The sequence below is a fragment of the Salvelinus namaycush genome, chromosome 26 (genome assembly GCF_016432855.1).
Source record: "Salvelinus namaycush isolate Seneca chromosome 26, SaNama_1.0, whole genome shotgun sequence".
NCBI lineage: Eukaryota > Metazoa > Chordata > Actinopteri > Salmoniformes > Salmonidae > Salvelinus > Salvelinus namaycush.
The window spans coordinates 31,672,799-31,686,888 of NC_052332.1; the positions used below are offsets into that span (position 1 = coordinate 31,672,799).

The 14,090-nt window shown below is 39.5% G+C and overlaps 1 long non-coding RNA gene across 1 annotated transcript; it reads left to right on the forward strand.

Moving 5' to 3' along the window:
• The first annotated feature begins 945 nt into the window (after positions 1-945).
• Positions 946-10,192, forward strand: LOC120021636. Its single transcript, XR_005472539.1, has 4 exons — positions 946-1,000; positions 1,973-2,044; positions 4,714-4,811; positions 9,782-10,192. It is a non-coding gene; the product is annotated as an uncharacterized LOC120021636 (long non-coding RNA).
• The last annotated feature ends 3,898 nt before the right edge of the window (positions 10,193-14,090 follow it).

Sequence of the window (14,090 nt, forward strand, 5' to 3'; positions counted from 1 at the left end):
TTCACATAAGAAGACAATGTTTCATTCTGTCCTCCTCCCCTTCTGATATTCTGCATAGCACCAGATGGTTTTACAGATACATTCACATATGAAGACAAGCCTGACCTCTCCCCTCTCTGGGCCCCAAGTGACTGAGCCCTAGCTGAGAAGGGATACGTGCAACTGCCAACCCTATAGTCCAAAGGGAAACATTCTAATGACAAGTATCTCACATAAGCATATTTTGCAAATAAAACATCTTATCTATGTTACCCAACTAATTCTGATTGAGCTGCCACACCGGGTGCAGTACTTGTTAGATAGGTTCATTGTGGTAGGAGTGGCTTTTGAACAATGGATAGCTTTTGAATATATTTTGAATATTTGAAACTTCTTCACTTTCACCTTCACTTTCCCTGATGTGAACAGTCACGGATGTACATGTATTTTTTGAAGCTTTGTTTTTGTAATATATTGATTTAATATTTTAGTGTGTAGATTTCTTTTTGAACATTACCAAGGATTTTCTGGAAACATGACCCAACACATTGGCCCCTCTAAGAAAGATTACCCATCAAATCTGATCAACTGGTGTTTTGTCCACAAGATGGAAAAAGGTAACTTAATTTTATACTTAATAAGTTCTTTTGATTTATTTTAAGTACTACACAAAAGTACTTCTTAATTACTGGTTTACAACACATAGCCAACTATTAACATCTTGAAAAAATTATAAAAATTATGACTTAGGGGAAAACACAGGATTAGGTTTTCAACAGCACTAACTTTGTTGAAAAGGTGAAAGCAAACATTTGTTAAATAAAGGTAAAATAAGATTGTACTTCAGAAGTTACGTACAACACACAGATGATAAACCCTACACAACACCTTTGACTCCGGACCCCAGGTGTCGCTTGTGTCTCACAAAAAATTTGGAATCGACATATCGCGGCTTCCTTCTTTTACGGATTTGCTCCATCGAGTGCACGTGGCATTTTTCAGTCCCGAAGATAAAACTATGGTATTGTTAATTGTACCTAAAATTATTGATATATTTATTCATGTAGCACTGTTTGGTAGCTTTTGCCTTAACACGCAAGTATGTACAGTATGTTAAACACTAGATCAATAGATACGGATGTGTTTAGCCTATGCTACTTGTGTTAGCATGCTAGCCTTACCTAGTTTACTTATCCTGTGATTTTTCGATATAGCATCCAGGGTAGAATATCTTCACTATGTATCTCAGAAGTATGACTTCTATGTTCTACAGATGAACAATGACAAAAGTTTATCTGATCGTGTATCAGTACAATAGATTGTGTCTTTAAGAAAACAGCAGGTTTTATTTTTTCCATGGCGTTATTTGTACCAGGAAGAATGGTTCCTCATTGTCTGTTAGATTCCACAGTCTTCATGTAAAGTTACAATCAAATTGTTGACTGTTGTTTTGTAGGGTCAATGTCATAGCAAACCCCTGCAGAAATCAAAGGGCAGGGTCAAAGTGAATACAACCTTCAGTCTTCTGATCTGACCTGCTGGGATATATCGTAATAACCCAGCACCAATAACCAAGCATTAACAACACAACCTTGCTCTTTTTAAGGAAACCAACCCAAATAAGTGACCCAACACCTGCAACCCAGCAGTTAGGTCAACCAAACAAACAGTACTTTTTTTGTGTAGGTTGTTCTTTGAGGAACACGTTATAGCCTGCAGGTATAACGCTTTATCATGCACTTATAATGCATTGTAAGACATGTCATGAGTCAAGTTTACTTGTCATATGTACTTGACTTGACTCAAGACAAGTTATAAAGTATTATACCTGCAGGCTGTTCATAATGTTTGGCATGTTCATAATGTCCTGTTATCATCTCAAGGCACAGAAAAGACCCACAGCTGTGCAATGCTTCCTGTGTATATACCAAAGAAATAGTCCATATTCATGCATTTCTTTCCTCAGCATTGACCGTGTTGTGTTGTTTTACAGAGCAGGCATCGTGACCACCCAAGGGCTGATCCTGGAGTCAACGTGGGACCCTCTGAGGAAACACAGCCTCCTGTAAGAAACACATTGTTATTGTAATTATTGTGTTTATTTACCATCACCTATTAATGTCATAACTTATTATCTACAAAGATCATTTGTAGATATTTCAGTTGGGAGCTAGCTGAGTCACCTCACTTGACTGATGCAGATAGTTTTCTAGGGTCCATCTTAAGGGTGGTGTGTAAAATAAATGCATTTTAAGTAGAAAATTGTGACAACTAATGCATCAAAATGCTTTTGGTTTATTAATCGCGGACCCTCGGCACTCTAAAATATGCTGGGTTAAAAATGACTACATTTGTTTTCAACACATGTTGGGTTATTTTCACCCAGCAGTTGGGTCACAACCCATTGCCAGAGCCAGAGATTTTTGTTGTATTTTGTATTTTGCATTACACTGGGCTGAACTAACACTCCAATGTATTTAGCATTACACTGGGCTGAACTAACACTCCAATGTATTTAGCATTACACTGGGCTGAACTAACACTCCAATGTATTTTGCATTACACTGGGCTGAACTAACACTCCAATGTATTTTGCATTACACTGGGCTGAACTAACACTCCAATGTATTTAGCATTACACTGGGCTGAACTAACACTCCAATGTATTTAGCATTACACTGGGCTGAACTAACACTCCAATGTATTTAGCATTACACTGGGCTGAACTAACACTCCAATGTATTTAGCATTACGCTGTGCTGAACTACACTCCAATGTATTTAGCAGTACACTGGGCTGAACTACACTCCAATGTATTTTGCATTACACTGGGCTGAACTACACTCCAATGTATTTTGCATTACACTGGGCTGAACTACACTCCAATGTATTTTGTAACAAGATACTTTCAAAAGTTGTCATTTGTATATTCAAAATATAAAATACTTTTCTATGCCATTTCTTTATAGCAGTTCACAATTTTGTTACCCTCTTTCGCCCTACATTGGTATCAAAAGTCTGATGACCATATGGTGTGATGAGAGCTTCTGCTAAATGATCTAACTGTATATGTGAAAATGAACAATTGCAAAGCATGCTGGGTGTTATTCTAATGAGCTCCGGCCCAAAACAAGGCAAATTAAAATATGCAGTGTGCTTTGCAGTTGTTAATTTTCACATACATTTACATTTTTGTGAACTTTTTAACTCAGCATTTTTTAGAGTGTGGTTGCTTCTGTAATGGTGGTGTATGATGAACTGACATTTCCTAGAAACATACTGCCTAAAGTAAGAAGCAAATGTTTTAATTGTATTTTGAGTTTGTTCAAACATCTTTTTGTCCATTTCCTTGGTCCAAGATTGCACATCTATGCAGTACTGTTGTCAAGGTAAAATAATGCACAGCATGAATAGAAAACGTACTTACGCATTGTGGCTACAAAGGCCTTCATCAGGGTGACGATTGTGTTTTTTAAATTCTTGCAATGCATACGCCGTAAATGATAAACGCTTTAAAAATTTTCCACTATATGAGAGTGCCTTGATTACTTCAGGATTTTTTTTGCCACATTGTTTACAATCCAGCATCAACTACTGTTTATTCCATAGTTGTCACGTTCCTGACCTGTTTTCCTTTGTCATGTATTTGTTTTAGTTGGTCAGGGCGTGAGTTGGGTGGGTTGGTCTAGGTTTGATTTTCTATGTTGGGATTTTGTGTTCGGCCTGGTATGATTCTCAATCAGAGACAGCTGTGAATCGTTGTCCCTGATTGAGAATCATACTAAGGCAGCCAGGGTTTCACTTGTGTTTTGTGGGTGTTTGTTCCTGTGTCAGTGTTTGGGCCACACAGGACTGTTTCAGGTTAGTCAGGTTTGTTGTATTTTGTAGTGTTTGTTGTTTTCCCATTAAAATATGAATACTTACCAATCCGCATCTTGGTCCGATCCATGCTCCTCCTCGTCTGAGGAGGAGAACGACTACGACAGCCGTTACAATAGTATGTTAACCTATGAAAGACTACCTTATGGTATACACCTATAACCAAAGAAACTGTCCTCTCCTGTGTCTTTAACATAATGTGGCAGGTAGCCTCAAGGTTAGAGCGTTGGCCAATAACTGAAAGGCCTCTGGTTTGAATCTCTGAAACGACAAGGTGAATAAATCTGTGGCAGTGCCCTTGAGCAAGATCCTTAACTCCAATTGCTTCAGGGGCGTTGGACAATGGTGGCCCCACTCCTGCAGATGTCTAAGGGGGAGTTGTGATATGCAAGAAACACAATTCCATTACACACAACTGTGTAACAGGACAAATATAAGCCCTCCCAAATTAATATTTTCTTGGTGTGTTGACAACAATCTGGGTGTGCCTGGAGTGATGGTCTACAACTAGTGGGCCTGTCCCATACATATACAGCCTACTGTAAGAAACACATTGTTTCATTATATTTTCCATCCATTCCCCTGGTCTAAGATAAAAAAAAATAAAGGCATTATCACACATTCATATATTTCCCCACTTATAGCTTTACTAGGTGGTTCATTCGTATCCCCATTAGCTTTTGCCGAACAGCAGCTTTTGTGTGTCATTTCACAGTCCCTATTGTGCAATGAGATGTTGTTTTCTATGTTTTTTAAAGGTAATTTGCTTTAGTAATTGGAGATGGAAGGGAGTTCCGTGTGATCATGGGCTCTGTATAATACTGTGCGTCCCTGTGACTTCTTGACTGTTTGCAGGTTCAGTGTGTCAACAACCCGCTGGGTAATGTTGGAGTGGTGGTCTACGTCCTGTGCACATGTCCCATGAACCAGACACCTCTTCATGGAGAGAGGGGGTATGACCATGTTAACACCTCTCTGGTTTAGGAGGGAGCTGGGAGAAACCTCTCACTCAGCTGTAGGAATCTACCTATCACTGAAAAAACACATGAATTTTAAGCGATAACATGAAAACGTGATCTTGTGGGATCTCATTTGATCACTTGATTTTATGGGGTTGCGTGTAAAATAATCCCCCTGACAATCCCCCCCCCCCACCTTCGACAGCACCCCAACCCAAAACATCTTTCCGCGGCCATGATGAGCACATGTGACAACAGGTCTCTGAGTATTTGTCACGTTCCTGACCTATTTCTGTTAGTTTGTTATATGTGTTAGTTGGTCAGGACGTGAGTTTGGGTGGGCATTCTATGTTTTCTGTTTCTGTGTTGGTTTATTGGGTTGCCTGGTATGGCTCTTAATTAGAGGCAGGTGTTTGGCGTTCCTCTAATTAGGAGTCATATTTAGGTAGGCGTTTTCACAGTGTTCGTTGTGGGTGGTTGTCTCCTGTGTATATGTTTGCACCATACGGGACTGTTTACGGTTTGTTCGTTTTATGTAGTCTGTTCCTGTTCATTGCGTTCTTCACGTTATATGTAAGTTCGTCGTTCAGGTCTGTCTGCATCGTTTATTTGTTTTGTTGGTTTATGCAAGTTTAGTTTGTTTTTCCGTCGTGTTCAATAAATCATGTCATTTCACTACGCTGCGCCTTGGTTCGATCACTACTCCTCCTCTTCTGATGAAGAGGAGGAGGATTACCGTTACAGTATTAAAGAGATATGGCTCCAGACTTATTGGCAAGAATACATTCCTGCCTTTTGCTAAAAACTGCCCAGAATCAAGTAAACAATTGCCACCAACGTTACGTTAACGTAAAACTAGCAGTGCTCAAGGAAACTTGACACAGAGTATACATGAAAGCTTGGGGATTTGAACTTGCAACCTCTTGATTGAGCGCATCAATGGTTCTGCAGTGCCAGCAGGTTTGTACTCATTGCTCGGAACATGTATTAAGACACTCCAAAAATCAGGGTGTGGTTAGGGTACAGTGTTGTTCCCTGGGGTACAAAAAAGTCAAAGGTACACTTCACAGGTACACATATTTATTTGTATTTATTTTTATGTAACCTTTATTTAACTAGTCAAGTCAGTTAAGAACAAATTCATATGAGCTCACATGGTACAGTTCGGTACCTTGTAGGTATAATGGGACATTTTTCTAGACAATATTTAGAAAATAAGGTATGTTCATCACAGCACTTTGATAGGTGATGGCAATGTACTGGTGGGGCTCATTAGCATAGTTGGGGGAGAGGTCAAATACATGTGTATTTGTGCCAACAGTCAGTGGAAGTGTTGTAGCAGTTTAAGTGTTTGATGGTTATGCCAATGCAAATTGAGCATCTCCTTTGACACTGTCTGTTCTGCAAATGTATGTGTTACTGATGAGTGGCAATGCAAAGAGGTCATTGTACATTTTCCAGTAATTTAATGGCAACTTGTTGCTGTGAATTTGTCATTTCTTAACTGGAAATCATTTGTCAGTAAGTTATTGTACAATTCACAATAACTTACTGGCAAAACGTTTGCCATTAAACGTCTTAGGGCTCAAATCCCGTTAACGGGATTGATTTGACAACAGCCAGTGAAAGTGCAGGGTGCCAAATTCAAACAACAGAAATCTCATAATTAAAATTCCTCAAACATACAAGTATTATACACCATTGTAAAGATAAACTTGTTGTCAATCCAACCAAAGTGTCCGATTTCAAAAAGGCTTTACGACGAAAGCATACCATGCGATTATGTTAGGTCAGCGCCAAGTCACAGAAAAACACAGCCATTTTTCCAGCCAAAGAGAGGAGTCACAAAAAGCAGAAATAGAGAGAAAATTAATCACTAACCTTTGATGATCTTCATCAGATACACTTCTCCTTAATGCAACCGCTGTGTCTGATTTCAAAAAAGCTTTATGGCAAAAGCACACCATGCAATAATCTGAGTACAGCACGCAGGCCCCAAAACAAGCCTTACAGATACCCGCCATGTTGTGGAGTCAACAAAAGTCAGAAATAGCATTATAAATATTCACTTACCTTTGATGATCTTCATCGAAATGCACTACCAGGAATCCCAGTTCCACAATACATTTTTGTTTTGTTCGATAAAGTTCATCTTTATGTCCAAATACCTCCTTTTTGTTAGCGCGTTTAGTTCACCAATCGAAATTCACAAGGCGCGGGAAAGTCCAGACGAAAAGTCAAAACAGTTCCATTACAGTTCGTAGAAACATGTCAAACGATGTATAGAATCAATCTTTAGGATGTTTTTATCATAAATCTTCAATAATGTTTCAACCGGACAATTCCTTTGTCTTTAGAAATGAAAAGGAACAGAACTCGCTCTCACGGCCGCGCGCCTGACTTAGCTCATGGCATTCTGCCAGACCCCTTAGTCAAACAGCTCTTATTCGCTCCCCCTTCACAGTTGAAGCCTGAAACAAGGTTCTAAAGACTGTTGACATCTAGTGAAAGCCTTAGGAAGTGCAATCGGACCAAATTTACACTATCTTGGATAGGCAAAGACTTGAAAACCTACAAACCTTAGATTTCCCACTTCCTAGTTGGATTTTTTCTCAGGTTTCTGCCTGCCATATGAGTTCTGTTATACTCACAGACATCATTCAAACAGTTTTAGAAACTTCAGAGTGTTTTCCATCCAAATCTACTAATAATATGCATATCTTAGCTTCTGGGCCTGAGTAGCAGGCAGTTTACTCTGGGCACGCTTTCATCCGAACGTGAAAATAGCGCCCCCAAGCCCAAAGAGGTTTTAACCTACAGGTGTCTTGCTGACTCTAGCAATACATGCAGGTAACCTACTGTGCCTTCCCTGAGTCTTCTGTTGATAGCATGCAACATTACTTGCTAATTAGCAGCATACCGTAGCAGTTTGCAGCCTATCAGAATATTGAAGGTGTGGCTTTCAGCTACTTGTAGCTCTTTTTGGTCTCCCAAGAGAGGGGATGCCACCCCAGTGAATGTGCTCAATTGTATTCTGTTCATAAACAATAAGGTTGTAGAGTGTCAGTTCTCCAGCCTTGTTAAAGGCTGACTGTAATAAGTGCATGTTATACCAAAGAGCCGTTCACTATTTCATTTATAGCTGGTCACTGTCGTTGTAATAGTCACTTCCCTGACAAACCAAGGAAAAACACTGTACTGTAACCGTACTCTAATTTTTGAGAGTGTGTGGATATGTGTTCTTGGTATCAAATAAGTATCTGGTGGCACTTCTGAGACATTAATGCACTCCAGACCAAAAGGTTGCAAGTTCAATTCTAGAGAGCATTTGTGATCACTTAATGTCAAGTGTACTGAGCACTGCTACTTTTTTGTTGGTGTTTTCAGATAATCACATAATTATTGACCTGATTCTAGGCAACTTTTAGAAATGTATTCTTGACAATAAATTTGTGTCCAATCTCTGTCATGGCCACAGACCAGGTGGTGTAGCAGGAAATTCAGATCGCTGGCATCCCCCTTACGGAAAAACCACATGATTTTACATGTGGAAAATCACATGATTTAGTTTCAGAACACATCATGTGGCATTTCAGATGTGAAAACGGGTTTTTGGAACACATCACGTGACATTTCACATGTGAAAACATTTGATTGCATGAAATTCATGTGGTTTTTCCCTAAGGGTGAGGACAATGTTAGGATGTTTAAGAATTTCTCAAAACATTGGTTCTACCAGTCGTCAGGACGTCATGGGATGGTCCTTAATGGTCTCAATCCATCCCAAACCATTATAAGTAAAGTAATGAAATGGTTGTTTTAAAGTTAGAGGCTCACTGTTCAGCTAAAGTATGACCACACGTGGGATTTGAACTCACAATCTCAAGTGCACTGTACTTTCTTCTGCACCACAAAGTCTATAGCATTCTTATACACATTCATTACATATAATACATCTCTGCACTTCGCAAAAGAGTGGCATTTATATATTTTTAAATGTAACTAGCTAAGTCAGTTAAGAGCAAATTCTTATTTACAATGACGGCCTACACCGGCCACACCCAGTCGACATTGGGCCAATTGTGCGCCGTCCTATGGGACTCCCAATCATGACTGGTTGTGATTAAGCCTGGAATTGAACTAGGGTGTCTGTAGTGATGCCTCTAGCACTGAGATGCAGTGCCTTAGACCGCTGCGCCACTCGGGAGCCGTCTGTCCTGCTATTTTAGTTATCAATTAATCTGACTATTCTCTCATCAATGATTTCATTGACTTGTTTCAGCAATTTGAAGATTTTCTGAATAGTTGTCTAATGATGGTGGGGCATAATATTCTGTATAGTTGTCTAATGATGGTGGGGCATAATATTCTGTATAGTTGTCTAGTGATGGTGGGGCATAATATTCTGTATAGTTGTCTAATGATGGTGGGTCATAATATTCTGTATAGTTGTCTAATGATGGTGGGGCATAATATTCTGTATAGTTGTCTAATGATGGTGGGGCATAATAATCTGTATAGTTGTCTAATGATGGTGGGTCATAATTTTCTGTATAGTTGTCTAATGATGGTGGGGCATAATATTCTGTATAGTTGTCTAATGATGGTGGGGATTAATATTCTGTTTAGTTATCTAGTGATGGTGGAGCATAATATTCTGTATAGTTGTCTAATGATTGTGGGGCTATATTTATCTTGAATTTATTTTGAACAAATCTGAGATTCCCTTTGTCCAAAGTCCAAAGTGTAGGAAACAGGTAAACATTGTTATTGACACAGACATGGTGGTGTAACGGTGTAGTGGCAAGATTGAAATGCTGTGAACCAATAGGTTGTGAGTTCAAGCCCAGGTTGAGGACAGGTTGAATAATAATTTCTGTGAAGTCATGTGTTTTTTCTATAAGGACTGTTTAATTGTCTATTGAATTATGTTGATTGTTTCCCATTTGTGTTTTTCTATTCAGATTAACGATGAAGAGGAACACATGGAGGTCAACTGACACACACACACACACACTGTGTGCCTTATTTTATCATTTAATACAATGCCTGTTTTACATATTCGGGGGGTTTTAAGGGCAATTCCACCAAAGTAATGCATGTCTATTGACTGTTCAGTGATGAGCAAAATGGGAAACTGAAGCAAAGATCAGACACCAACACATAACCTCTGTGGTTAATGGTAATAGTGAGAGATTAATCATTAGCATGTCTTGGGGGTATGATCTTTGACCCTCTGTAACATTCTCACTCATCATAATTCATAATTCATTCGGTATTATCCCTAATCATTGTAGCACCCACATTGTCAGTGGCGTCATTAGGCCTTGGCTTCCGAGGCTGTTTTTGATGGTAAAATAAAAATTTCAGTCTGATATGAGTTTCAATAAACACATATCATTTCCACTATAGAGTTCTTTAAAAAAAATGTTTTACTGACCAATTCTTTAATAATTAAATATACTGCGCTAGCTAGTAAGTAGCAGGCACTGCAAGAAGCCCCTGGAGTGACACGGTGTCCGCTGTGATTGGTCGAGATATCACAACGCGGTGGACTGCTCATGTCCCTTGACCCCACCCCTACAGCACCGGTTAGATGTAAATGTCATCACTCAGAAAAACGCCTGTCACTCAGTCTGCCGCATAGCATTAGTGCTCAGCATCCTTAGGCTATTGGGTTTCAGTCAGAGTTATTTAATTGTATATTTAGTGAATGAGCAAGATAAGGGTGTTGATATAAATCATGATATTAGGAAAAGTGTTCATTTCTAGCGACTGTATTTGATTTGAGTTTCGTTTCTTTGCTGACTAGTGTTGATATCACAAGTTTACTGGAGAACTGAGACTAAGTAGAGACTCTGGACAGGGTGGATATGGTATAATAAAAGGCAGTTTATTCAGAGGTAAAGATATCTGAAATAGCGTGCACGGACTCGTTCATCAAGCTCGAATGGAACTATCAGAAAAAGCCCCGAAACATTGTGTGCAGACATTATATATGATAAATGAAGTAGGTTGAGTCTGGTAGATCTGGTCTTCTGGTTGGTCCTGATGAGTTGGGCGAGGTCCCCTTCAGGCTAGTGTCACTGTCCCATGGGCTCTGAGTAGAGTTCTTTGTCTTCAAAAATGTTCAGCTAAAACAGGAGATTAGGTGTGTGCGTAGATGTTCCTATTTTGACATATCTGTGTGTCTCTGTAAAATGTTCAGCCTAAAGAGGAGATTTTGTGTGTGCGTAGATGTTCCTGTTTTATCAGTGTTTATGAAAGGTTTGCGTCAGCCATCTGTCCCTGGGTGTGTGTGTATCTCAGTATCTCGTGAAATGCAGAACATATTGTGTCATGAAATATGTGCTTATGAGTTTGTGAAAAACCCTGTTTTGAAAGAAGTTAGTTATAACAACGTAATAGCAATATGCTTGTGTTATTTTAAATGGTATTTATTACACTAGCTGATTAGCTACTGGCTGGCTAGCTAGCTGAGATTGAAGAGATGAGAACGTTTTTCTGACTGAAGCACATATCTTCTGACCGCGACACAGTGCCCCCCTTGCGGACTGAAGCTGAACTTTACTACAACATATTTAACCCTGTTTGAAATGTGTAGTGTTGAGGTGGTAGAACTGACGGTGTTGTGCCGAAAAGCTCCCCCCTGCCAGAATTCTCCCCTTTGCGTAAACGTGAACGCACTCAATTCTTTATTGCTGCGACTTGGCTCCTAGTTGAGATATCTGATCAAGTTAGGTTGCGTTTCATTTTTTTTTTAATGTCGGTTTGATCGCGGGGGAGGCACTAGTAATGTCTGCAGTTTTCGGTTTGGCTATTTGTTTTAAGTGTATTAGTCTCTATAAATCTCTGCCAAAATCCGTTAACTCTCCCATGTCTTATTCGACCAGTAGTTGTTCTGAAATGTTTATTGCTTGCCTACAATATAACACACATACATTAATTATTCATTTCGTTTGCCAATCCTGACGTGAAGTTTGTTCTATAGAAAGTATTTGACTCTGATATGTGCCACAGAAAGTATTTGACTAGCCACAAAATTAAGGAAATTAGAAGGGAGAGGGGGGAGGATTTCGGCAAGGCTATTTTCTTGCCTGCCGAAATTCTCAGCCCCCCCTTCCATCTTGGGACTGCAAGAAAATGGCCTTGTCGAAATCCCCCCCCCCCCCCCTTCTAATTTCCTTAATTTTGTGGTTAGAGTTTTTTGTTGTTCTACTGTTCCATTATTGAGAGGTTAACCTGCTAGTAAGCATTTCATTGCACTGTGTACCATGTACACAGAGTATACAAAACATTAAGAACACCTGCTCTTTCCATGACATAGAAAGACCAGGTGAAAGCCATGATCCCTTGTTGATTGTTCACCTTTTAAATCGTTGATTGTTCACCTGTTAAATTGTTCACCCCTTGTTCACCTGTTAAATCCACTCCAATCCGTGTATATGAAGGGGAGGAGACAGGTTAAAGAAGGATTTTTAAGCCTTGAGACAATTGAGACATGTATTGTGTGTGTGCTATTCAGAGGGTGAATGGGAAAGACAAAAAATGAAAGTGCCTTTGAACGAGGTATGGTAGTAGGTGCCAGGAGCACCGGTTTGTGTCAAGAACTGCAAAGCTACTGTTTTTTTCACGCTCAAAAGTTTCCTGTGTGTATCAAGAATGATCCACCACCCAAAGAACATCCAGCCAACTTAACACAACCGTGGGAAACATTGGAGTCAACATGGGCCAGCATCCCTGTGGAATGCTTTAGACACCTTGTAGAGTCCATGCCCCAACGAATTGAGGCTGTTCTGAGGGCAAAAAAAGGATACAACTCAATATTAAGAAGGTGTTCCTATTTTTTGGTATACTCCTCCATATTATCATGTGTATATGACAAAAAAACAATGTTGAACTTAGAAGGAAAGGAGGAGGTTAGCCAGATAGGGAGGAGAAAAGATGGCCAGCTTTGTGGTGAGATTGTAGGTGAACACATTGAAAATACATAGGCACTTAAATGATGTGTCCTCAAATGTTATGTAATCTAAAACTCTCATATTAGCTGGTAGAACTGATGAAATGGAATGAATCATAGATGTCTTATAACCTATTCCATTCTACAGGTAATTGGTTTTGGCTCATGTCTCTTTATATTCATATATTTACAGTACCAGTCAAAAGTTTGAACACACCTTCTCATTCAAGGGGTTTTCTTTATTTATTTTTTGCTATTTTCTACATTGTATAATAATAGTGAAGACATCAAAACTATGAAATAACACATATGGAATCATGTGGTAACCAAAAAAGTGTTAAACAAATCAAAATATATTTTATTGCGATTCAATTAACAGGTGTGCCATGTTAAAAGTTAATTTGTGGAATTTATTTCCTTCTTAATGCGTTTGAGCCAATTAGTCATGTTGTGACAAGGTAGGGGTGGTATACAGAAGATACAGTAGCCCTATTTGGTGAAAGACCAAGTCCATATTATGGCAAGAACAGCTCAAATAAGCAAAGCGAAATGACAGTCCATCATTACTTTAAGACATGAAGGTCAGTCAATGCGGAAAATCTCAAGAACTTTGAACGTTTCTACAAGTGCATGAGGACCGCCACAGGAAAGAAAGACCTAGAGTTACCTCTGCTGCAGAGGATAAGTTCATTAGAGTTACCAGCCTCAGAAATTACAGCCCAAATAAATGCTTCACAGAGTTCAAGTAACAGACACATCTCAACATCAACTGTTCAAAGGAGACTACATGAATCAGGCCTTCATGGTCAAATTGCTGTAAAGAAACTACTACTAAAGGACACCAATAATAAGAAGAGACTTGCTTGGGACAAGAAACACGAGCAATAGACATTAGACTGGTGTAAATCTGTCCTTTGGTCTGATAACACCAAATTTGAGATTTTTGGTTCCAACCACCGTGTTTTTGTGAGACGCAGAGTAGGTGAACGGATGATCTCTGCATGTGTGGTTCCCACCGTGACGCATGGAGGAGGTGGTGTGATGGTGTGGGGGTGCTTTGCTGGGGACACTGTCTGTGATTTATTTAGAATTCAAGGCACACTTAACCAGCATGGCTACCACAGCATTCTGCAGCAATACGCCATACCATTTGGTTTGCACTTAGTGGGACTATCATTTGTTTTTCAAAAGGAAAATGACCCAACACATTTCCAGGTTGTGTAAGGGCTATTTGACCAAGAAGGAGAGTGATGGAGTGCTGCATCAGATGACCTGGCCTCCACAATCACCCAATCTCAACACAATTGAGATGG